Source organism: Alligator mississippiensis, chromosome 11 (assembly GCF_030867095.1).
Source record: "Alligator mississippiensis isolate rAllMis1 chromosome 11, rAllMis1, whole genome shotgun sequence".
NCBI lineage: Eukaryota > Metazoa > Chordata > Crocodylia > Alligatoridae > Alligator > Alligator mississippiensis.
Genome location: NC_081834.1, coordinates 3181936 through 3207556, shown reverse-complemented (window position 1 = coordinate 3207556; position 25621 = coordinate 3181936). Strand labels below are relative to the sequence as shown.

At 44.6% G+C, this 25621-nt stretch overlaps 1 protein-coding gene across 11 annotated transcripts in view; it reads left to right on the top strand.

The window, feature by feature from the left end:
• Positions 1-190: 190 nt before the first annotated feature.
• LOC106737922 (uncharacterized) overlaps positions 191-25621 on the top strand; it is a 49807-nt gene continuing 24376 nt past the window's right edge. For 5 of the 11 annotated variants that reach the window (XR_009455503.1, XR_009455509.1, XR_009455508.1 and 2 more), the window contains exons 1-3: positions 191-8026; positions 8358-8537; positions 9573-20221. The gene's annotated coding sequence lies outside the window, so the exon portion shown is untranslated. The remainder of the gene's footprint in view (positions 8027-8357; positions 8538-9572; positions 20222-25621) is intronic. The other 6 variants (XR_009455506.1, XR_002087102.2, XR_002087103.2 and 3 more) reach the window with 6 other exon arrangements.

Sequence of the window (25621 nt, the reverse complement as noted above, 5' to 3'; positions counted from 1 at the left end):
GGGGCGGGCGCTGCCGTGGGGACTCGGAGGGGACGGGCGGCCGCGCCCGCCAATGGGCGCGCCCGAGCCGGCGGCGCCGGCCAATGCGGCGCGCCGAGGGGCGGCGCCGGCCAATGGCGGCAGAGGCGAGGCCGGGCCGGCGCCGGGCGGGCGGGCGCGCGACGGGCATTCCGCGCTGCTGGCGGACGGGCGCGGAGCCGCCCGCGCCCGCGGGAGCCCCCGCCCCGCCCCCGCCCCGCCTCCGCCCCCCGGGGCCGTGCGGACACTCGTGGCGCGCGTGAGGGGGGCGCTCGCGCGGGGGTGGGGGGGAAGGAGAGGGGGCGCCGCCTCGCGCGCGTGGGGGAGGGCGCGGATCCACCCTGAGGTGATCTCCCTCCTGGCCTATGAAGGGGCTGGGGATCTACTCTGAGGCGACCTCTCAGGCGATCTACTCCGGGGTGACCTCCTTGAGGTGATCTACTCCGACGTGACTTACTCTGAGGTGATCTACTCTGAGGCGATCTACTCTGAGGTGACCTCCTTGAGGCAATCTACCCTGGGGTGACCTCCCTCAGGCGACCTCCCTCAGGCGACCTACTCTGAGGTGACCTACTCTGAGGTGACCTCCCTCAGGTGACCTACTCTGAGGTGATCTACTCTGAGGTGATCTACTCTGAGGTGACCTCCCTCAGGTGACCTAGTCTGAGGTGACCTCCCTGAGGTGATCTACTCCAAGGTGACCTCCCCCGGGTGATCTACTCTGAGGTGATCTACTCTCAGGTGACCTCCCTCAGGTGACCTAGCCTGAGGTGACCTCCCTGCAGTGATCTACTCCAAGGTGACCTTCCCCGGGTGATCTGCTCTGAGGTGATCTACTGAGGTGACCTCCCTGAGGTGATCTACTCCAAGGTGACCTCCCCCGGGTGATCTACTCTGAGGTGATCTACTCTCAGGTGACCTCCCTCAGGTGACCTAGCCTGAGGTGACCTCCCTGCAGTGATCTACTCCAAGGTGACCTCCCCTGGGTGATCTGCTCTGAGGTGATCTACTCTGAGGTGACCTCCCTCAGGTGACCTACTCTGAGGTGACCTCCCTCAGGTGATCTAGTCTGAGGTGAGCTCCGTGCTGGCCGTGTGGCAGGGTCCGAGGCTCGCCCGCGAGGTGTCCGGTCGGCCCGCGCCGGGCTGTGTCACGGGGGGTGGGGGGGTGGCGGTGGGCAGCGCAGTCACGGCCTCTAGCGCTTCGTTGTGCACGGGTGTGCAAAACGGTGAGCGACGGGCAAGGTAAGGCACTTCAGTGGTGACCCCCATGTACATTTCCTGGGAGAAGTGGGAGCCAAGTTATGTTGAAAAATACTCAAAAACACCCCCCCCCAACAGTCAATTGATAATTGGTAGCAGAAGTGTCTCGAAGGCGATCAAAAAGATAGTTGCTCGTTTCCTACAGATGGTCTCGTCTTCTAAACAGTAGATCAGAGCCTAGATGCCTGACTTCTTATTTTGGCCCTGCTTCTGACTCCGTCTGACCCTTGGATGGGTCATTTTTATTTACTTCTGCTGCACGTTCCACTAAGACCAAAATTAAGTAAATTGGCAAAAAAAAAAAATAAAAAGTAATGTTTGTAAAACATTTTTAAGGTTCCTGGGTACGTGAGTGAATTTTAGTTTAAAAGTAGCACGTCCTTTTCACGTGCAGGCAAAACTGGCTCTGTAGAAAAAAACAAATGCACAATTTTGGCCTGGATTGAGTGTGAACAGTGGAGCTGAACGCCTCGGGAAAGTCGCGTTTACCGTGGGAATAAGTGTAATGGCCTTAAGTAGAGTTGTATTGTAAAAAAGGTTTCTGAGTAATATAAATATTTTTCCTTCACTTTCATCCAAATGAAAGACTTGTGCAATAAAGTTTAGCTTTGTTTTTGTTCGCTTGTATAACATTAAAAAAATGCTTCTTAAAATGAATGATACATATACATCCTCTATAGGTGAGATCACACCAATATTTTGAAGAAAATACACATGGAAATGTTTCCATTTCTATCTGTTTATCTATCTAGGAATCAATATATCTATGGGGGGTGGACAAACTAATATATATATATAGCTCCCCCCGCCCAATCCTCCATAAGTTGAAAATCAGAGTACATATTTATGGATTTGGCATTGTTTCTCCCAGCAGAGAAAAAGCGCCCAAACACGAGAGCCACGCTTCACAACTGTTAATGCATTTCAGATGATTGTCGTGGGTAGATACAGTTTTGTAAACAAATTACATTTTTGTGTCATCACTGTAACGTGGTTTGTGTGATATCGATCCCTTTTACAACACAAGAGAAGACTTAAAATAACATATGCGTGATTATATTGTTTAAATTAATAAAGACATAATTTTGTTCTCTTCGTAATGCGGAAAGATAGTGTTTATTTCAAGTGATTACAAAATACCACCTTAACAGGGCTATTTCAGTAGGCATTTCCCTGAATATGATTGCCAGATCCATCTTACGTTAGATATATTGTTATCAACCTCAAAGTATTGCTTTCTTATGAGTTTTATGGGATCTTGCAGGTTTAGAGAAACTAAGCATGGGGTGTGACCAGAGTCCTTGTATAGTAATGACAGGAAGTTGAGCCAATCATTAATTTATTTTCTGTGGGAAGGTGAAAATACTCCAAAATTTCTATTGGTATGCCATTGTTTTCCAAATACAGTGAACAGTTAATACTGTGGGTGCAAGAGTCTTTGCTGATAAACATTTCACCCAGTGTGTAACCTGTGCCTCTACTTCATCTGTATGATTGCCCATATTATTGTATTTTTCCTTAGCTACAGAGGAATCTGTCAGTAACTACATGGGCAGAGGATAACAAATACTAATTAATGTCTAAAAATTGATTCTAGCAGCCTGGTTTCCCCTGCTGTGCTCCAAAACTCTCGAGTGCACTCCTTGTTTCTTTAATTTTGTGAAGTATGTGTGCTTTCAGTTGCTGCTTAAACCTAATAGATCTTTACTGTGCCTGCAGCAGTGAGTTCAGGTCTCCTGGCCTCTTAAAAGTCCAGTGCTTAAAATCTTTTGGAAGAAGAAAAAAGGGAAGGGGTAGTGAGGACGATGGCTGGAGGCTAGTGTTAATGGCTTTCACCCTTGTGTCTATCTATCCTAGGTTACCCAGGAGTGAGAAAGATTAGATCTAGATCCAAGCTTCAGGTTTGTTCTGATTTGGTGCTTTGTCCAGAATTGTGTTTTGTAATAAATAAAATGACCTGAGTTATATTAGTTCACGACAAATGAGAAATATGTCTTTTTTTTTCTTTTTTCTTTTTTTTACTCCTAAGACTCCTGGGACCTGCAGATACATGGTGGTAGTTGTACATGAACAATTCCCTTTGATTTCATTGCAAGTTGTTTGCAAACACTGGCTGCATAACCAGATCTCTAGTATTCCAAATTATGTTAAAAAAATTATGTTTGGAGTAATAGCTAATATAAACAGGGAAACTCAGACAAGAAGTGACAGAGGAGCTTGTTCACAGCAGTACAAACCAAGTTGTGTCGTGGCAATTTTTTGCTAGTTCAAAGAAACAAGCAGCATAGAAATATCCATATAAAAATAACACTGCGACTGATAATGGACCAGCTTGTTGTTGTCTTCCAACCAACTATTCAGTGCATGAGCAGAATCATGGGCTGAATCAAGAAAAATGAGTGTACTCATAGTGGAGAGCATACTGAGCCTGAGTAGTGGAATGGAAAGGAATTGAGTCAGGAAATTAAACTTTACTCTGAAAAGTCTATGAAAAGGCTTTACTCTCTGCGATATAAAGAAAGCAAAATGAAAATCCATCTAGTGCAAAAAGAATAAAATCTGATACAAATTTGGAGTCATCTTGCGCACAAGAGTAACAGGAAGGATCGTTTCAGGTCAGTCCTATTTTTTATTCTATCGCAGGCTTCCTATTTACCCTTAGGGGAAAGTTAAGCTCTGTGCCTCATTTTCCCCCAGATGTGAAATGGGATAACAACTGCCCAGGGGAGTGGCAAAGGTAATTCAGTAATGCATATGGAGTATTTTGAGACATGGGGTGGAAAGATTTATTAATGCAAACTATTATTAAATACATGTAACCCCAAAACAACAGGTAAAACATCTCTTTAATGGTAGGGACTAGCCGAGAAACTGCTTTTTGCAATATAATGTGCAGAAAGTTTCCATTTTACACCAAAGATTGCAACAAAAAAGTTACTTCCTCATATTGCCTTTGCTAGTGTATACTTGTGATAATGTTTCCTGTGAGCACATAGTCTGTAAAGTGTATTAAGTGTACCTGGGTCTTCACAATCTAACAAGAGTGCGAACTGAGGTTTAGCAATCGCTTTACTGGGACATGGGCACTGTACTGTTGGATTTTGTGCAGGGTTTGCAGTACTTCTGCCACACCTTGCCAAACCCGGAGCAAGGCAGTCTCTTACTCCAGTGTCAGAGCATGATTTGGTGTGCCTTGCATAATAGCATCTCAGCTTGCCACCAGGAGAGAGATCCAGTTTTCTGTTACTCAGCGATGCTGGACTGAATATACAGCATAAAGCGATAGTGTCATACATACTAGCTTCTCAGTCTGAGGCTGCTCCCATTCATTCTCTTTAATATGCAACTCATGCTGCCTCTGGCTGCTGTGTTATGGGTCCCCCAAGTTTTTTAATGTAGATTGGATGTCGCCTTTTTATTTGTATATCAGGGATAATAATGCAGGAACATCTGACCTCAACAGGAAAAAGGAAGAAATCGAGTACCAGCAATTTTTTCCAAGCTCGAACAATGCATCGGTGATCTACTGTAACCTGTATGTCACTTCTCAAACGGAGTCTAAAATGTTGTTTGTCTATATGCAAATATACTTCAGTTTATTTCTGCAGAACTGATTATTCTAAATACAGTCTGTGTACTGTAGATTTGACTTGGCAGATGGAAGGTACATTGCACTTTTTGTGCAGGGATTTCTTAAGAATATTTATTTGGTTTGTCCTATAATGTTTCTTTGGCAGTCAAGTCCGTCTTAACTATTAGGTGCCAAATACACATATGTCTTTGTTCTGAAAGAGTTGTTTTTTTAGCACAAGGGATCATGCAATGATTGTAGACCAGTCCCTTTTCTATAGCAGAGATCATAGACCAAACATTTTTCCATACAAAAGTTAACAAGTAGTTTCTTTCTGTAGCCAATTGTAGCTCAGCTTCTAGCGCATCATATATGTTTTTGTAGCTAGCTTCTGTTCAAAAAAATGTTCTTCCTCTTGCTTTACATACACCCATCCTCTTAGTTTTGCCTGGGATCCACGTTCATATTTCTTTGTTGAAAGTCATGCAGTTAACATTGCAACGATGAAAAAGTAGGAAGTAGTTTAAATGCAAGATGTTTATTCATATATTTAGTTATTAAGTGTGTGATATCAGAATAATCTATCACACTTTTATTGGTGATGTTAAAAAAAGAAAGCTTTAAGGACTACCACAATTGTCCGGGATAATCTGCACAAACCAGTCGTACCACTACACCCACTAGTTTCTGCATCAGACCCATCTCTTTTCTATGATACATGGCAATCTTTTAGAAATATAACTAGTCTGGGCTTAAAGACTTTGTGACAGAGACTTCAGGTCTTCCAATCGTTTTATTTTGCATTTGATTCAGCCTGAGGTATGTTGATTTAATTCTTTAGCATCCCTTGTCCAGAGCAGTTGAGTATGGGATTGCAGAAGAGCAAAAAATGTTCATATTCTTAAAGAAATATTTCAATCTATTAATAAAAAGGTACATATTTTCAAAGAAAAGGTTTCTTTGTAAAACATGAAAAATTGTGTTAGGCAGTTAAGGGTAGAATTCAGTCTGTTCTTGTAGTTAAAATCATCATTTTGAGCAAATTCATTCTTCAGTAGTTGCCAGATTTTTATTTTAGCACTGCATTTCCTCATGTCCAGAAGCTGCTACTGAGTTGTGCATTTAACCTATGCAAAAGACTGGCCATTTAAACACATCAGCTTGTACCTGTAATTTACCAAAATTCCAGTGGTGTCAACAAAATAGTGAAAACAAACCAAAAAAAATCTGGCTCTGATTTCTTTGGGCCGTTACAAAGTCTTTGTGATAAACTGAAATAGCCAAATTTGAATATACAAAATTAAGTTGGCAGTAAAAGGCTTGAGGAGCTTACTAGAATTTGGTTCTTAATGAAGACAGCCGAAGAACTTGGACAACAACGCAAAACTGGGTAAATGAGGGGTAGGAAGTCTGACTGCATTCCTAGAACCGTTTTAAAGTTCACAGTTGCACATATTGAGGTCAATAAACAAAACCCATTTTCTACAATGATTTGAATGAATGAAGTATGGTGGTTTGAATTTTTTTCCTTTGGCCAACACAGAAGCAGTGAACATAGCCAAAACCTTAATATTTAACAAGCCCTGGACAAAAAGTGATTACCAGTATTTGCTGATTTGAGTCCCACCCCTTCCGAAAAGAATTGTATGTTATTTTTCACACTTGACGATTAGTTTTGATCTAGCAGTTCTCAGGAAAGCAGGCTAGGATCTTTAGTTTCCCTGAAAACAAGGGCCATCAGCCACAGAAAGAGAAAGTGACTGCACTAAACTTGCCTTAGTGGCTATGAGGGCTTTCAAGTCTGGCAGTTTAAGTAGTGAAGATGAAAGTGAGGACAGTTCTTGGGCAGGGGACTGCAGGAGGAATGTGATTCATAGGACATAGTTACTACTGTAATTACAAGTGCAGCTGCTAAAGTAACTTCTGCCAGTACTAAAAAAATCAATGTCATGTCCAGTAATCTGTTGCTTGCAGTGCAAGTGATAAAGATGGGAACAGAAGTAGCACAATATTTTTTTCCAGTTACCAGCTCTGGACTTGTGTACTGTACAGCTCTGTTTCCACCTGGTCTGAAATGGATGCCAACACTTTACTTTTGTAAAGTGTACAGGACTTTTAGGTGTTCAGAGTGGAACAAAACCATGTGATTAAAACTGGCTGTTTTTTTTCTTAAACAGTAAATTTGCCTCTGCTCCTCCCTCCCTACCCCCCCAGAAAAAAGGGAGAAAAGAAGTGATTTCTAAGTGACTGCAACTTTGTGAAGCCAGGTCCAATTTAGTAATTTAATCTAAAAAAAAATTAAATGTGTCAATTTCTAAAAACAACATCAATATATTTCATTACAGTATTTTAAAATCAACTTTAAAGGGTTTTTAAAGAAGGTAAATATCCTTAAAATCAAATGAAACACATCTCTTTAGGTTTCAGTCAAAATTCCAAGAAACTTTCAGTTTGCCTCAAGCCAAAGCATCTCTTACTTCCCCTGTGCTTAATTGTCATTTCACTCACAAACAAAAAAGCCCGCATGTTTGCCCAGCTGTATATAACCTAAAAGTCAAAATTTCCTAACTAAAAACATAGCTAAGACTATCTTTCATAATTAACACAGCATTCATCTACAACTCTTAAGTGAAATACCTGTTCTTACCCCTTGTTGAAGTGACTTGCAGCAGGTCACATAGTGGGTTAGTGTCAGGCAGCTCTAGGGTTTGGCAGCAGAATCGATTTCCATAGTCGTGGAGTCTGCACCTGCATTAGCAATCCAAGCGTCACCTGAGCAATAACAGGAACGACTTTGCTTTGCCACATAAGCAAACATTTGTGTTGCTTAATTGTAGCATGACGTTAAAAAAGCTGTTCTCCCTCATTTTGTTCATTCCTTTCTTCCTCCTCTTCAAAGGAGATCACATTTCAGTTTCTCTTAAGAAGAGTGAGAATGAGTTACAAACTTTTGTTTTTCCTGGTCTTTGTTTCTAGAAGATAAGGAAGATGCATCATTCCTGTCATTCATTCTTTTCCGATGGGAAGATGTGTTTTGACGTACGTTCTGCCTTGGTACTTGAGCAAAGCCTTTGGTGGTGTGCTCTGTGAAAGGGATACTCTAAATGGAGAGTCAGCTGAATAAGATACCTCTCATGACACATGGATGGTCAACATGAAGTTGCTTTTTACATAGGTATTTTGTGAAAGCCTGTTCTAAACATGCCTGTTTCTGTTCCTGTTGAAGTCCATGGCAAAATTCTCATTGCTGTCAGTGAGGGTGGGAGTGTGGCTTATAGAGCAGAGGCCCTAGAAATGCAGTTTCCTTAGACAGCTTCAGGATTCTGCCTGGAAACACTCTGCCCCAAACACTTCATGCCTGTGCATAAGCAGAGTGGTGGTGAGAAATTAAGCTCATCTGAAGTTACCATATGCCCGAGTATTGTTTATGCATACACTGGGATTCTGCCTTAGAGTGAAGTCTTGTGCCAAGCTGTTTATCCTGAACATTATCATCTTGATCGCAGATAGTTGGAATTGCCTTCAAACAAACAAGCAGCCAGGATCAGCTGACATGATCTTTCAGGCATTCTGTGGATACTATTCATGGCTCATTCACACTTTGTGCAGATTTGGAAATGCCTGTCGCCATCTCGTGTGGTCCTCAAGTCCCCGTGTTTGACGGCATGAAAGAAAAAGAGGTCAAGGTCAGTTTTCATTCAGATTTTTTAATTAAAAACTTATTTTCAAAGTCAGGTTTCTTCATAAAATTGATTGTCCCTGCATTTAAATTACATTCCAGACCAGAAAAGAATTGTTTTTAATTCTCCCTCACCCTTTTCTTCCTTCCCTTTTTCTGGGGGTGGGAAGGGGAGGAGAAAGATGGGAAGCTAGGGGCAGTTTCTTGATGCTCCATCTGTTGCCATGACTTTCTATAAGCTTGGGAAGTAGGAAAGTAATACTTGCACCCATTTTGTAGATGGATAGATGTAGGCACAGAAGATAAGTGATTTGGCCAATGTCCTGCAGGATTTGGGCAGAGAGAGGCAAAAGTCTGAGATCTGCCCTAGGCCTAACCTAAATGGCCTGTTGGGGGGTCGCATAATTAAGATTATTTTTCTGTGCCAACTGCCCACAAGGTCACATTGTGGCTAGCATCTTGCCTGGCTGTCTTTGACTGCCTAAGGCAGAATAGACTTGCACCTTATAGACTAACTAAATCCAAGATGTATAGAATTAGCTTTCATAATCAGAGGGCTGACTACATCCGATGCCATGAAGGGACAGTACCTGTCTTTGACTGCCTAGGCTGCATGACCAGGTGCTCATTCATAGCTGGCTCAATGGCAAGGGTGCAGTGATACATGCGTTTGGAGCAAGTTCCTGAAGCTGTACTAAAATGCCTTAAATATTAGGCAAACAAGGTTTTTTGGGGTAAATGTGATGTCTTTTATTAGACCAACTAAATAGTTGGAAAAATCATTCTTTACAAGCTTTCAAGCAGAAAAGAGATCACATTTGCTCAAAGAGCCTTGTCTGCCTATGTCCTTAGACCAACACAACTACAACCTACACCCCCAAAATATTAAATATTCTGGGAATAGAATTTAGGGGTAGAAACTAGACATCTTCACTTCTTCCAGGAAGAGTGCTTCCTGAATATTTGTCGTGCAAATAGCTTGTATAGTAAGTTGCTGATTCATTCCTGCATCCCAAACGTTCTGTGTTTTATAATCATTCAGGATTTGTTGGGGTTGGAGGCCACATGACACATCTTCTATTGGTTGTATGCCTAATTATGCAACTAAAGAGATCCCTTCTTCAGGCAGTTGGGAAGAAAAGAACTGGCGAGAAAAGCTAATTTCATAGATGTGCTGAAATCCTGACTAGTGCTTGAACAAGAAGGTATTTTTTAATTGAAATAAAGAGACTCTGCAGAAAAGACATGCAGATTGTAGTCCAGAAACTTCTGCTAAAACAGAAACTGGAGATTAAAGTGTTAGGATTTTTAAAAGGTGAAATGGTGGTAGGTTGAACAAGAAATCCAAGTGGAACTCAACAAGGCGGCATCCTGGTGTGTGTGCACTAAAGCTGTAGCGGGGAAGTAGTCTATTATCTGGGGTAGGAAGAGTGGGCTGATGTCAAACAAGTTAACGAACATGGGCAAGGCCCCAGTCTTGTTCCTGCTGAAGTCGCTTGGAGTTTAACTGTGGTGATTAAAAACCCTCTGTTTCAATTTAGGGGCTTCCATCACTGTTAAGGTGAAGGGCCCAATCCCTTTTTTTTCATTTTGTGGAGTCTGCCAGCATCTCCCTCAGCTGGGGGGTGAGCTGCCTGTGGCCCCTGAGCAGCAGGAGGCCCCAGACCTTCTCTCCACGGTGATGACACCCCTTGGGGCCACCCACGCAGGTGGCTAGTGGGCAGGTGCTGCCCCAGCTCACAGGCAGCACCCAGCCCAATCCAACTGTTCTCCGAGCCTGAGCTGGGGCAGCTTCCCCACAGGTGTACAGTGTGACACAATCAAACAGCAAAAATGGCCAATTTTCATCACATGTACAAGTGCTTCCGGACCATAGTGGGCCTCCCAGGACACCAGGACTGTTCCAGGACCGTAGTCCTCTAATTATCATAAGCCTACTTTTAATTTCCAGCCTAAACTTTATTCCCAGCCAGTTTATACCCATTTGTTCTTGACCCAGCATAGTCCTTTGGTTTAAATAGCTTTTCTCCCTCTCTGGTGTCCCTCTGTATCTCCATGTATTTAGAGAACAAGCCTACCCCTTCTCAACCGTTCTTTTGCTCAGGGCCACAAGCCAAGATTTCAGCATTCTTCCTAAAACAGACTCTATTTCCCTGGTCATCTTAGTAGCCCTCCTCTGTTCCTGTCGCAGTGTGAATTAGTCTTTCTTGAACAAGGATGACTTGTGCAATCTACATCAATTTGTGTCTCGCTTGTGACAACGGGGGACTCAGGTTCTGTTGTTCGATACTATACTTCACAGGCAACATGAAAACACAGAAGTGTAAGTGTCTCAGAATGGCACATCAAGGCAAAGCAAACAGCACACAGACCAAGTGGCTAGAATCCAAACCCTCCCATCACAGATTGTTGTGACAGGTGAGAGGCAAACCATGCCAGGGCTAAGCCTGACACAGTCTTGCAATGGCTTGCTACCAAATTAAAAGAATTCCAGGATGGACATCGTCACATGGTGTATAAAGTCCTGACAGAGAGAGGGAGGACTTGCTCTAGTTAATAAACCATTATCCATTTCAAGTACAGTGGCTCTGTTGTAACTGTCCTGGAAAAATAATAACCCCTTTTTCATTTTATCTTTGCTCATTTAGACCTGACAAAAGCAGACCGCTAGACTTAATACTAGGTATTAAAAACTGAACTTTAAATATTTGAAGAAAGGATTTGTCATTTTCTGAGCCTAAGAGAATCCTGCCCCAAACAGAAACCAACAGACCATCTACACAGTTCTGACCAAATACACCATTTTACATGATGCCCTTCCATCTCACCCCCAGCAAAAATTCTTCATTCCCATCTCAGTACTGGGTGTGTCTACACATGCATTAATGTGCTTAGTTAATGCGCATTAAATCTAGTACCTCTGGACTCCTATACATGTGCACAGAGCCTGCTCTGATGCATTAGAAATTCAGTGCATTGGAGAAGACTTGATTAATCAAGTCAGCAGGGGCACAAAACTTGACACACTCAAGGAGCCTTCCACGTCACATGTATCAGCATCACTGTGTGTCTCCTCGCTGAAGGAATGGCGGTGGGGCACTTCGAAATAAAGCATGTTCCATAAGCTCTAGTTCAAAGCGCCCCACTGCCATTTTTTCAGCATGGGGATGCTGATACACATGACATGGGTGCTTTTAATTAGCACAGTTTGTTAATTAAAGCGCCTGGCACTGGGTCCCACACCACATGTAAAAATGCCCTCCATTGTCAGGTATTCTACTATGTAGGAAAATGCGCATTAGCCTGTCTTAAAGAGTACAGTTTTTCAATGATACCTTAATGCGCATTACAATGTGCTAATGTGCATTTCACAGATACTTGGGCTGGAAGGGACCTCGGCAGATCATCAAGTCCAGCCCCCCGCCAGAAGGCAGGAAGTCAGCTGGGGTCATAGGATCCCAGCAGGATAAACATCCAATTTCTTCTTGAAGGTGTTCAAAGTAGCTGCTTGATCCACCTCCAGTGGCAGGCTATTCCAGACCTTGGGGGCTCGGACAGTAAAGAAGTTCTTCCTTATGTCCAGCCTGAGATGGTCTTGCAGGAGTTTATAACCGTTTGAACTTGTCATCCCTTGGGGGGCTCTGGGAGGAGCTCCAGGCCAGAGTCCAGAGACTGAGACTGCGTGCATTAAAACACCTGTGTCAATGAGCCCAATTTAGTCTAAATTTACATAATTGAAAGTCTGAGTATTTTGTTCTGGGAAGGAAAGCCCAAACAAAATTTAGGAAAACGAACAAATCAAGTATCCTGTACAAAATATTCACAACACGCCCTCACCCATGCAGAATGCAATAAATAAAGTATAACTTCAGCATTGCAAATAATAAAATAAAACTTCAGCATTGCACAAACAGCACTGCAAATTCATTGCTTGCTTAGCTACAGATCTGGTACGTGGTTAATCATGCACAACGCATTTTTGGGCATGTAATGTTGATGCAAAGTTTTGATAATTTGGCCTTGCATGTTTATAGTGTCATTAGTGGTAGGGTCAGTTCCACCCTCTCCACCCGATAACACCTGTTCTGAATATCTGCATTTACTAAGGCTTCAGCGTGCATGCTGAATGAAACTTAATACACAAACTTTGGATCGTGCTTGGAAATAAACTAGACACATGCTCAGCAGCTCAGAAACACTCTTACTACTTTTATGTGACTTGACTCAGACTTTGAAATTTCCCAGGGGTTGCAACATCCTGTGTATGTTTAAAAGCAAAATAGAAAATTGAAATGGAATGAAACACATTCCTCACCCTGTCCTTCAAAGTCTATGAATATCACTTTGGACTATCCAGAAATCAGTTGTATTTTTTTTTTCTTTATTACATATAGTTTTCCTTTTTTAAACAAATTTTAAATTTAAACTTTTCCTGTTTGTTTGAAATATTTTATTTTACATAAAAATTGGGTGATGGTAGGATCAAAGCTGTAAGACTGGAAATGCATAAAGAATGAGGTTCAAAAACTATTAAATATTGTTAAGTTCCCCTGTTAGTTTACTTCCAGAAAACATGGCAGGTTGAAGAAAATGACTTGATATTCAATTTAAACACTGCTTTTCAAGTTGTCCACAGAAATGTTATATGTGCATTCATTTATATTTATTAACAGACATTTGCACTTGCAAATAAGGTAACTGCATGTCTATCTGGTTAATTTACATGAAAATAGGTACAAAAAAAATTGTGGCAATTTTGGAAGGCGCCTTTAATGGCACAAACTAAATTAAGTGTACCCATTCTCATGAACAAAAACTTGTATAATGCTTTCCAAAGAAAATGGAATTTCATATATGTAAACAGGTAGATGTGCAGGGTGAGTTATCAGAATATAAGAAGCCTATTATAGAATGCAAAAATCAATGAAACTGCCTCCCAAATATATAAATGCGATAGCTGTGAATGCAGATGTTATATTTGGATATTTGTGCAATGATCTCGCAATTGTTTTATTATGTATTTTCATGTGTACATATTTGATTTGTGTGCATGATCACAGCATTTGTGTATTCAAATTAGAAGCCAAATGACATGAGTCTTTTTTTTTTTATTAGGGGTCCTGGGATTTTGAACTTTAAAAAAAAACAAACCCCAAGAAGTCAAGTCTTTATTGATCACATTACTTATATAAAGACCTGCAGGGAGGTATACATGAGAGTTGCTTACTACACAGACAGAAGCACTTGCAAATTTTATAGGCACGTCAGTGGAAATCTACTAAATGTGAAAGCTCTAATGTATGAAAAGCTTTGAAAACACGTCAAGCTGAAACACGTCAACTCTTCAGATTGCAGAAAACAAAACAGCACCGTGGTGTCTTTAAAGCTTTGTCCCGTGCTGTTGAATTTCACTGTCAGAGGCATTTCTGCCATGCTTAGAAAGTGACAAGTAGGAGGACTGAAAAATAGACGTGAAACTTAATCAGTTCACCTCATTTTTTAAAATAATTTCCTTAGAAACATTGTTTACAATACTAACTTCCAGCATTATGGGTGCAATATTGCAAACCGCACAAGCAAGCGATTTTACTTGATGCAGATTTCAGTACCTGGATGGATGAACATTATGGAAAAGAAGGCAGTTTATGGAAACCACTAAACTGGGAAAACTCCCCCTTTGCAGCAGAGAAATACTTGTGAAAAAATTATTAAAACTTCTTAGTGTAAATGATATTGGTTTTGGTATGTCGGTGCAGTGCAAATTGTTTGCTGAAAGCAAGCAGGCTGCTACCTGCCCTCCTGCCACCCAGTGGTGAGGCACCTCAATAACCACCTACTGTGACAGCTATCCTGGGATAGCTGCGCATCTGTCTAGTCCTGATAGTGGTGTAATCTGCACCGGATTTAAAAATTAAGCACAAGGTAAATGATGCCAGGAATAGGCATGTCTGAGAGCAGAGACATGAATACAACTTTGTGACAGAGGCAGAAAGTGAGGGCTGAGGATACGCAGCCTGCCTGAGCAGGAGCTGGGCTGTCTTGATACCCATAGTCTATGCTCAGAGTGTGAAAAAGATACCCCAAAAGTTTCTCTCTGGTGCCGTGATGGCAACTTGATTGTTATTTATCACTTTTCTATTTTACACACCTGGAGGATCATATTTTACTCAGTAGAAAATAATATTATTATAAAGGTAGGCTTATTGCCATGTTCTCTCCGTGCTTATGTGCGTGGACGTCTACTACAACTATGAATTATAGCTATCAGTGGTAGCGTAATTTTTGTGGAGGGAGGGAATTGCTTCTAACTGCTATATGATATCAATGATAACCTCAGGGCTAGGGTTTCAAAAGCCTTCACATGCCTAAAGACTCATAGGTTCATAGATGTAGGGTCGGAGGGGACCTGAGCAGATCATCGAGTCCGACCCCCTGCCTGGGCAGGAACAAATACTGGGCTCAAATGACCCCAGCCACGTAGGCATCAAGCTGCTTCTTAAAGACCCCCAAGGTAGGAGCCAGCACCACTTCCTTTGGAAGTTGGTTCCAGATCCTAGCCGCCCTAACCATAAAGTAGTATCTCCTGGTGTCCAGCCTGAACCTACTCGCAATCAATTTGAGGCCATTGTTCCTTGTTACCCAGGGAAGTGCTTGGGGGAGCAGGGTCTCACCCATTCCCCTCTGGTCTCCCTTGGTAAGTTTATAGACGGCCACCAGATCCCCTCTCAGCCTTGTCTTGTGAAGGCTGAACAGGTTCAGGTCCCGTCGCCTCTCCTCGTAGGGCCTGCCCTGCTGCCCCCTGACCATGCAAGTGGCCTCCTCTAGACCCTCTCCATGCTGTCCACATCCCTCCTGAAGTGCGGTGCCCAGAACTGGACGCAGTACTCCACCTGCGGCCTGATCAGTGCCGCATAGGGGGGGAGGATCACCTCCTTGGACCTGCTTGCAATGCATCTGTGGATGCACGACAAGGTATGGTTAGCCTTGCTGACCACATCCTCACATTGGTGGCCCATGTTCATTTTGGAATTGATAATGACTCCAAGATTTCTTTCTGCCTCTGCGCTGACAACAAGGGAGTTCCCCAGCCTGTAGGTCTGCTGCTGGTTCTCCCTGTCCAAGCGCAGCACCCTGCACTTGTCAGTATTGAATCCCATCCTATTCACAATCGCCCACCCCTGTAACCTGTCCAGGTCCAGCTGTATCCTGTCCCTCCCTTCTAGCATGCCCACCTTGCCCCAGATCTTGGTGTCATCAGCAAATTTGAACAGGGTGCTTTTCACCCCCTCGTCCAAGTCGCTAATAAAGAAATTGAACAGTGCAGGCCTGAGGACCGAGCCCTGGGGGACTCCACTGCCCACATCCCTCCAGGTCTCCAGGAACTAGTAGTATTTTCAAAATCACCAAACTCATTGATAATTACGAGTTGAGCCCCTACCCTGCCTACTGCTTTATGAATGCCACAAGGATTCCAGCATCTGCTTAGCCTCCTCCATGCCTCTATTTAATCACTCTGGCAGTGTATATAGACTACATATAGGTGTGCTCCAAGACTTTGGGAGCTGTGATCCTTCCTCATGGGTAACAGCTGCATCTTCGGGGCGGTGTTAGCTTTTGTGGCTGATGCTCCACATGGAGGGTCTTTCTCATGAACTGAGCTCTGGTACGACTGCATTCAGGGCCTTCTGTGCATAGGATTTGGCAGGAGAGACGCCAGCATTACCCTCCGAGTCATTACAGGAGTCTCCAGATCTCTTCACAATTAAGTAGCAGGTTATCTGGGTTGGAATCAGCTAGACGAGAGTGGCACTGCAACCTGGCACAAGGTATTTCATGACACTCAGCTCTGAGGTACTTCTTGATCGCTGAATCAATCATTCAGCCGGCTGCGGATGGGAGGAGCATTTGACTTTTGATACTGTCCTAGCAATTATCACGGGATTTCTAGGCTACTTTATCACTCCATCCAGGAAGAGCGCAGACCGTCTATAGACGCTTCCTCAGCCTGACGAGGGGTGTTTGTGCCCAAAAGCTTGCTAAGAAGAATTTTTCCAACTATTTGAGTTGGTCTAATAAAAGACATCGGATTTACTCAAAGAACCTTGTCTGCCGTCAGTGAATACACTGCAGAGGATGTTCTGTACTGAATAGTGATGGATCATAACTATGCAGGCTCCAGATTTGCTAACTCTTGTCATCCAAAGGTAAAGGTAATGCATCTTGGGCCTGTGTAAAGTAGAAAGAGAGTGAATGGTGACATGTTGCAGTATTAGTTGCTGGCTTGTAGTGATGCAGGTGATGACAGGTCACCAGCAACTGCTGGTGTTTTCACAAAAACCAGCAAGAAACCCCTTTTGGTTTACTCTTGGCTTCAGGTGTTTTAATATTTCCCCTCCTCTTACAGGAACGTCTATAGCATTTGAACTAACTTCTGAGCCAAGCCTGAGAGCAGGTTTAAGGATTAGTAGGAGTGGAGTTAATGGGATGAATTTAAGCAGAGAAAGAATTAGGCTGAATAATTTGAGACGTGCTGCTCCCCTCACGTACGCGAGCACAGCAATCACTATAAAGCAATCTCGTTATATAAAAACTTTTAAGCCCAAGAAATGTAGAAACAAATCAATGGAAAAGTAGGTTTTTAGAGTTGGTTTTTAAAAGCTTGGTGTAGTGGCATCTGGCTGGGGCATCCTGCCCCTGTCTTGGAGGAGCAGGGCTTGGTTTAGATACCACAGAGTCTTGGCACAGCCCTTAGCTCGTGGGTGCATTCCCAGGACGCAGACACGCGCACTGTTTGTCTAGCAGCTTATCCCGGAAACTGGGACTCAGCCCGGCCTCCCAGCCCCGGGCTCAGTCCCGAGAGCTCACCGTGCAGACGTCCTGTCCGAGGTGCTCGCAGAAGGGGTGAGCCTTCTGGTCTGCGGCTGGTCTCTGCAGGGGGCAGCGCACAAGTAGGGCAAGGCTTTGCTCAGCGTTTCTAAGTGTACCATTGCTCTCATTTCGAGAGAGAGACGGGTGGTTACAGAGCAGGAGACAAAACAGCCTGCTTCCTACAGACAAAAGGCTTCGCTTAACTCACCCTTCCTGTGCCAGGCCCGGAGGTCAGCTTGTGTCCAGAGGGGATCCCTCTGCCCCCTCAGAGCCCTGGTACTGGCAGCTCCCCTTGCAGCCTGAGCTCCTTCCCCTCTGTAACTTCCCAGTCCCTCAATCAGGCAATTTGGCCCTGAGCTTTCTCCAGGTGATCACAGTCCTCTGCCAGGTGACTCTGTTGCCAAGGAAACCTCTCCCCTGACAATCTGGCGCTCCTCCATCGGAGCTAGCGTACTGTCAGGGTTTTTACATTTCAGGGGTGCCGCCGTTCCATCGAAGCCCCTCTGCTGCTCACTCCGGGCTGGTGCGTTTTGGATGCTTTCAGACAGGAGGCAAAGACCAGCTTTACCATGCAGAGGGAGTGTGCAGTCAGACACGCCTATGCTGAGTTCATCTGCTAAAACAGAATCCTAACTGGAGAGGTGCCCCAAATCTTCACGGCAGAAGATGAGCTGGATTTCTGCAGGAGCGAGCTCCTCATCGTTGGGGTTGCCCTGGCACAAGCTTGGTTGCCTGCTGACTTCAAGTGCAAAGGCAGACGCTCCCAACACCGAGAGGTAGGTGAGCACAGAAGCCCAGGCGAAGGTCCGCAGGAGGAGGTCTTGATTAAACCAGGGTCCGTCCCCTTCATAACTTTGCATGCTCACACAAGCTGCCTTGCACTGAATTGACCACTTACTGGGCAGCCGGCATGCAGAATGCCGAGCTGGCTGAATATGATCACGACAGCTCAGATCAGCAAGCAAGCCGCGGCATTTCTGAGCAAGCTGTAAGGAGCAGCTCAGCCTCACCAACAACCCAGCAAAAAGGGAACGGTAGGAATCGAGCCTGGCGGTTGGGAGAGCATGCCTTGCTGTTACCAGGTCATTGCGAGGCAAGTAGCAGAAAACATTGTCACTGAGCCCACTGCAATCCCTTGGTAGGTGCCGGGGCCTGAGAGTGCTTTTAATGAGATATTTAAATTTAAACCGGTGCTGGAGGTTATATCATGGGTAATGTCCTGTGTTGGCAAAAGAGGGGGCTAAGGGAAATTTCATCTGCTGCTGAAGCCAACAAAAGGCACCAGAACGTCTTACTGGGTTTCCTGCTGAAGGACCAAACTGCAGGTAATGTATTCCTTGGTTTTTGTTAACAACAAGTAGATGTCTGATCTTCCTGCCAAGGCAGCCAGATGAAAATTAAATTTGTGTCTAAGCGGTGCAGAACTTTCAAATAACAGCCACAAAAGCATAAGGCATTTTTCCTTCCCCTCTTATTTCCTTGACTCTTTCAAGATAAGCATGTGTGACTTGGCTGTCAGTGCAGCTGTAACTCATCAGTGAAAAGAAATCAGTGCCTAATACATAGAATCAGATATTCCAAAAAGGCAATGGCAAAAAATCACCTTTTCTTTATGTAGATGAATGTGTCTGTTCACAGAATACCGTTTCTATTAGCAAGGTACCGTAAACTTGCTGTCCAGGGTGGGTAGAACGAGCATGCAAAAATTGAAATCATTACCTAGGTATTGTTAGGATTAAGTTGCTTTTATCAGGACAGACCCTGGAGTCAGGAACTCACAAGTCTGTATCTTTGATTTTGATAAGTGGGAGGTGAAGGAGCTTGAAGCTCAGACTCAGGGGAGCTTCACAACATGCTCCTGGGCTGCGTGGAGCATCTAGCTATCAATACAGTGTTACACACTTCAGGAGAAAAGAAGAATAATCAAATACTCCTTGGTATGCATGGCCTCAGCCTGGGAGGGATGCTTTTGTCTTGTTTGTTTGGGTTTTTTGACTGCAGATCTGAGTGGGAGAGAAGGGTTTCAGCTATTTTTAAATAATAATAATAATAATAAACAATCAAACCAAAAGCCTTTGGCATATTCAGAGGGTTTTGTACTCAGATTCCTTCACTCTAGTAAATCATACCAGTATTCATCAGGTGAGTTGTTCCTCATTGAACCTAATAACTTTGCTTATTTTCAAATCTTTTACTGCTAGAAAATGTGAAGGTAGCATTGTTTGGCCTTGGCGATTACGTAGCTCAGCGTTCCACGAATGCCTGTTGGCAAACAAGGAACAAAACCAAGTACGAAGTGCCCGTTCGGACTATCGAAAGAGCGGCCCCGTACTCCCTACAGTCTGTCAGGGTGGTCACTGGCACCGTATGTTCCAAATCCATGTCTTTCCAGAATTTTAAAAGAACAATTGGAGTGGCATTGTTCTGCATTTGGACATCCTCAGACTGAGCTTGTGGCCTCTTGCTTGCAGAAGGGGCAGCAAGCGCAAGTCAGGTGGGTGCAGTAACTCCTAAAAGCATGAATTGGGTCCCAAGGCACTGGGTAGCATGAAACTCTCTGGGGTATTGTTTGCCAATGAGCAGTCTGATAATAAATGCTCTTCTCCTGCATTTCATTAGGCCGGTACGGTGCACCGTCGCTCAGTATCCTACCAAATCAGCTCACGAGGGGGTGGAGAATCGGGGAAATGTAGGACTGGCGTTGAGCATCTAATTTTCCTTCCTAGGCTATAATACACGCAGGACAAACGTGGTTTGGAGACACCATCTTTTGATGACGTAGTAGGCTCTGAAGGCGATTCTGGGGCAGCATCTAGGAAAGAGGTATGATAGCATTTAATAAAATGCGTGAGATGAATAGACCTGATTGGGAAACAGGAGTCCAACCAACGGACAAGAAAATGGCCAAACTGCTGTATATTTTCCAGCTCCTTTTAAAATCTCCTTTTTTCCTAGAGACTTTGTTTCATTTCCCTTCAATTATTTCATTTCTTTTTCATTTCTCGTTTCTCTGGATATTGTTTGAAAAGCTGCTGTTTCGGTTTTGACCTGAAAGGGGGAAAAATGGGTTTGCAATATTTTTATCTTCTTTATGAAGTATAAAGGGGGGCTTGAAAGGTGAGCTTAAAAGTACATCATCTTATTTTATTCTCTGGAAATATCAGAAATGTCAAGCTTGACTTTCATATTTCTATTAAAAAGCTCCTTGTGTTACTGAGAAATGAGGACTGAAAGGCTTTTTTTTAGCCCTTAATTGAGGGGGCAATTCTGATGTCTCAACAAAGAGAGCTTTTCTTCCTAAGTATTTGACTTAACAGGTACAAACAGAAACCACAGGGTTGTAAATCCTCTGAATAAAAATCACTCCCCTCCTTAAACATGGCCTCCTTGCATGGTATCTCTGAAGCCATAAACTCTCCCATTTCCCAGAGCAGACAAGACCTGTAATGTAAGGTGTCAAAAACAAAACAGGAAAAGTTATCTTTAAACAAAACAGCCCAACTTGTTATCCCATTTTTATAACTGGCTAAAAGCGTACAAAGTATTTTTTATGTAGATCATCTTTAATATTTTGTATAACTGCGTTTTTTAACTCTTCTACGTACAGTTGAGAAACTCTTCTTTAAAAACTCCAAGTCAGGATGCTTATTCTCAATTTAGCTTTATATTGCTTATCTGTTCTTAAAGGCCATTGTGCCGTCAAAAGGTATCCTGGGTAAGAGCTTCATCCTGAGAGATACTAAACACCTACAGTGCCACTCGGTAGCTCTCAGGACACATCTACACCTGACGCCTGTTGCAGGTTTTGCATACAGCAATATGCAGGTGAGGGCACCGATGGCTTAGCTACTGCAGTTTAGCATGTATTTGCCACAGGGTAAGAGCGAGTACAGGAACAACTGACAAGTGGCAAATACATTTTTAGAAGAAGGCATGATGGGAGTTTACTACGCATGGATTTTGCTACCATGCATGTGAGGATTTGATGACAGTGGGGGCTGAGATTTTACGGAGCTGCGAGAGATTCAAGTCCGTGAATGTCAACACGTTTTCAGTTGTTTTTAAGAAATAATTAATGCATCCAATTGAATGTTGTGAGCAATAAAAATAGCTCTTGAATGCACAGAAGGGTGTACAAAGTCAAAACCCAGCAACAAACACATCGTTGCATGCAAACACGCTTGTGCTGTCCAGGGCAGAACTGTGCTTATGTTGAGGGGGAAAAAGGATGCCTATCTTAGAACCATAGGAAAGTAGGTCGGAAAAGGGCATTTATACGTGTGCTCTGGGAGTGGGAAAGGTGCTTTAATTAGAGCAGCTCTAATTAAAGCGCCCAGAGCATCATGTGTATCCGCGTCCCTGTGCTGACAGATGGCGGCAGGGGTGCTTTTACTAAAGCTCGTTGAACGAGGTGACAGAATTCACTATCCGTTGTAGGGCAGGGATGTCAGCCAGTAGAGCAGAGGTGCTTGACTTCGGAAGGATGACTTCAATGCACTTAGGAAAATAGTGGGAGAAACCCTATGGGAAGAGGGACTGGAGGGGAGGGGAGTTCAGGAAGGGTGGTTGATCCTCAGAGCACGGAAAAGGTCCATTTCTGCATGCAGGAAAGGTGGTAAAGGGGCCGGGAAGCCCTTTTGGCTTACTCGAGGCATCAAGGAGCACTTAAAAAAAGAAAAAGGAGGCTTACAGATGGTGGAAACAAGAGGTAGTCACCAAGGAGGAATACACAAGTATAGCCTGTATTTGTAGGGAGATGATAAGGAAGGCAAGGGCAGTGACTGAGATCAGGTTGGTGATCGAAATCAAGTCAATAAGAAGTCCTTCGTTAGGTATACAGGGAGCAGGAGGAAGACCAAGGGAAATGTGGGGCCCTTGCAGAGTGGGACGGGAGAACTGCTAACAGACAGTCAGGAGAAAGCTGAACTTGTTCATGAATACTTTGCATCGGTGTTCCTGCATATGAATGGTGGTCGCCCACCTGGTCGGATACTGGACAGATGCAGGGGGGGCGATTACCAACCAATGGTCAGTGTTGAACTGGTGAGCGAGCACTTGGAGTGGCCAAATATCTTCAAGTTGGCAGGACCAGAAGGACTACACTCGAGAGTGCAGAGGGAATTGGCTGGAGTCATTGCAGGACTGTTGGCGAAGGTATTTGAAGACGTGGTGCTCGGGAGAGGTCCCAGAAGACTGGAAAAGGGCCAATGTGGTGCCAATCTTAAGAAGGGGAGGATCCAGGAAACTATAGGCCAGTCAGTTTGACCTCGATACTGGGTAACATTTTGGAAAAAAGTATTAAGATGTCCATTTGTGAGAGTCTGGCAGAAGGCATGATGCTGAAGGATAGCCAGCATGGTTTTGTTGCAGGCAGGTCGTGTCTGACCAACCTCGTCTCCTTCTATGATCAAGTAACAAACTGCTTAGATGTGAGAGATGCAGTTGATGTCATAAAAACAATTTGATATGGTCTCCCATGATGCTTTTATAAAAGAACTGGGGGGTTGTGGGCTGGCAGAGTCCACGGTCAGGTGGGTTGGGAACTGGCTAAGGGGCCGAACCCAGAGAGTGTTAGTGGATGGGACTGTATCGTCTTGGTGGGAGGTGGCCAGTGGTGTCCCGTAGGGTTCAGTTCTTGGCCCCGTGCTGTTCAACATCTTTATCAATGATTTAGATGAGGATGTGATAACCACGCTGGCCAAGTTTGCAGATGTTATTAAGTTATGGGGAAAAGTGGTCACGCTAGAGGATAGGATCCAAGCGGACCTGGACACACTGGAAAGGTGGACAGAGCAGAACCAGATGCAGTTCAATAAAGATAAATGCAGAGCGCTTCATCTGGGGAGAAGTAACCAGCAACACAGACATAGGTTAGGAGGAGATGTCCTGGCCAGCACGACGGCTGAAAGGGACCTCGGGGTCATGGCTGATCACAGGATGAACACGAGCTGCCAGTGCGACGCTGTAGTCAACAGAGCTAACAGCATCCTGGGATGCATTAGCCAGTGTGTCTCAAGTAGGGTAAGGAAGTGATACTTCCTCTCGACTCGGCGCTGGTGAGAGCCCAGCTGCAGTACTGTGTCCAGTTCTGGGCGCCGCACGTCAAGGAAGACATGGAGGATCTTGAAAGGGTCCAGAGAAAGACCACACGAATGATTAAGGGCCTGGAGGACAAACCTCATGCGGAAAGGCTAAGGGATCTGGGACTGTTCAGCCTGGGGAAGAGAAGACTGAGGGGGACTTTGTGGCCGTCTATAGATGTGTAAGGGGTAAATATTGGGAGCTGGGAGAAAACCTGTTCACTAGGGCACGCCGGGGGAGGCCAAGGAGCAATGACTATAAACTGTTAGAGGATGGTTTCAGATTGGATGTAAGGAAGAACATCTTTACGGTACAGGTGACCTGAACCTGGACTAGACTTCCCAAGGAGGGGGTGCAGTCCCCAACCTTGGACGTCTTCAAGAGGAGACTGGACAGACATCCTGCTGGGACCATTGATCTCCGCAGTACTCCTGCCCGGAGCAGGGGGGTTGGACTCAATGATCTTACGAGGTCCTTCCAGCCCTGCATGTCTACGATTCTGTGCTGCCATTTTTCAGCACGCGGATGCTGATACACGTGATGCTGGAGTCTGTGATAGTTACTACACTCCAGCAGACTTGATTACTCGAATCTGCTCCCACGTGCTGTAATGACAGCATGTCAAACAGCCTCACTGCACGTGTATAGGTGCCCAGTAAGGGACCTCAGGAGGTCTTTTAGTCCAGCCTCCTCCTCAAGGCAGGATCATCCTTTCTAAACTATTCCAGCCAAATGTTTGCCTGTTCTTCACTTAACTTCCATTGATGGAAATTCTACAGGTTCTCTAAGTAATCAGTTCCAATAATTAATCACCGTCATAATTGGAAAGGCCTTTCTATATGCAGCCTAAATTTCCCTTGTTCCAACAAGAAGTCCATTACTTCTTGTCCCCTGTGGAGAAGAGGGTGGTTGTTCATCATCCTTTTCATAACAACTTTCTTTTTTCTGTCTTTGAAAACTTATTGAATCCCTCATCAGTCTTCTCTTTACCAGACTAAATAATGCCAGTTCTTGTACCTCAAGGCTCTGAGACCTGTAATCATTTTTGTTGATCTCTGAGCTTTTCCCAGCTTGCCCACATCTTTCTTAAAGTGGGGTGCTCATAGTTCTCCATGTCAGGCCTCATCGGTGCTGAATAGAGTGGAAGCATTGCTTCTGATTTGCACAAAATCATAAAATCATAGATGGTGAGGGCTAGAAGGGACCTCAGGAGGTCACATCTAGTCCAACCCCCTGCTCAGAGCAGGACCAGCCCCAACTACATCATCCCAGACAAGGCTTTGTCTACCTGCATCTTAGAAACCTCCAAGGATGGAGACTCCCCCACCTCTCTGGGTAACCTGTCCCAGTGCTTCACCACCCTCCTAGTGAGAAAGTTTTTCCTAATATCCAACTTCAACCTCCCTTGCTGCAGCTTGAGCCTGTTGCTCCTTGTCCTGCCATCTGCCCCCAGTGAGACCAGCCCAGCTCCATCCTCTTTGCAGCTCCCCTGCAGGGAGGTGACGGCTGCTATTCAATCCCCCTCAGTCTTCTCATTTCCAAACTAAATAAACCCAGTTCCCTCCCCCTCTCCTCACCAGTCCTGTCCCCCAGCCCCCAACCATTTTCATTGCCCTCCGCTGGACTCTCTCCAATGTGTCCACATCTGTTCTATAGTGGGGCACACAAAACTGGACACAGGACTCCAGATGTGGCCTCCCCGGTGCTGAATAGCGGGGAAGAGTCACTGCCCTCGACCTGCTGGGAACGCTCCTACCAATGCAGCCCAGGATGCCGGTCGCCTTCTTGCAAACCAGGGCACACTGCTGGCTCCTGTCCAGCTTATTGTCCACTGTCACCTCCAGGTCCTTGTTTGCAGAGCTGCTGCCCAGCCCATCACCCCCAGCCTGCGTTGGTGCATGGGATTGTTCCATCTTCAGTGCAGGATTTTGCACTTGTCCTTGTTGAACTGCATGAAATTTCTTTTGGTTCAATCTTCCAATTTGCCCAGGTCTCTTGAATCCTAGCACTACCCTCCAGTGTATCTTCTACTCCCCCCAGCTTGGTGTCACCTGCACACTTGCTGAGGGTGCACTCCCTCCCATCTTCCAGGTTGTTGATGAAGATATTGAACAAAACCAGTTCCAGGACCAACCCCTAGGG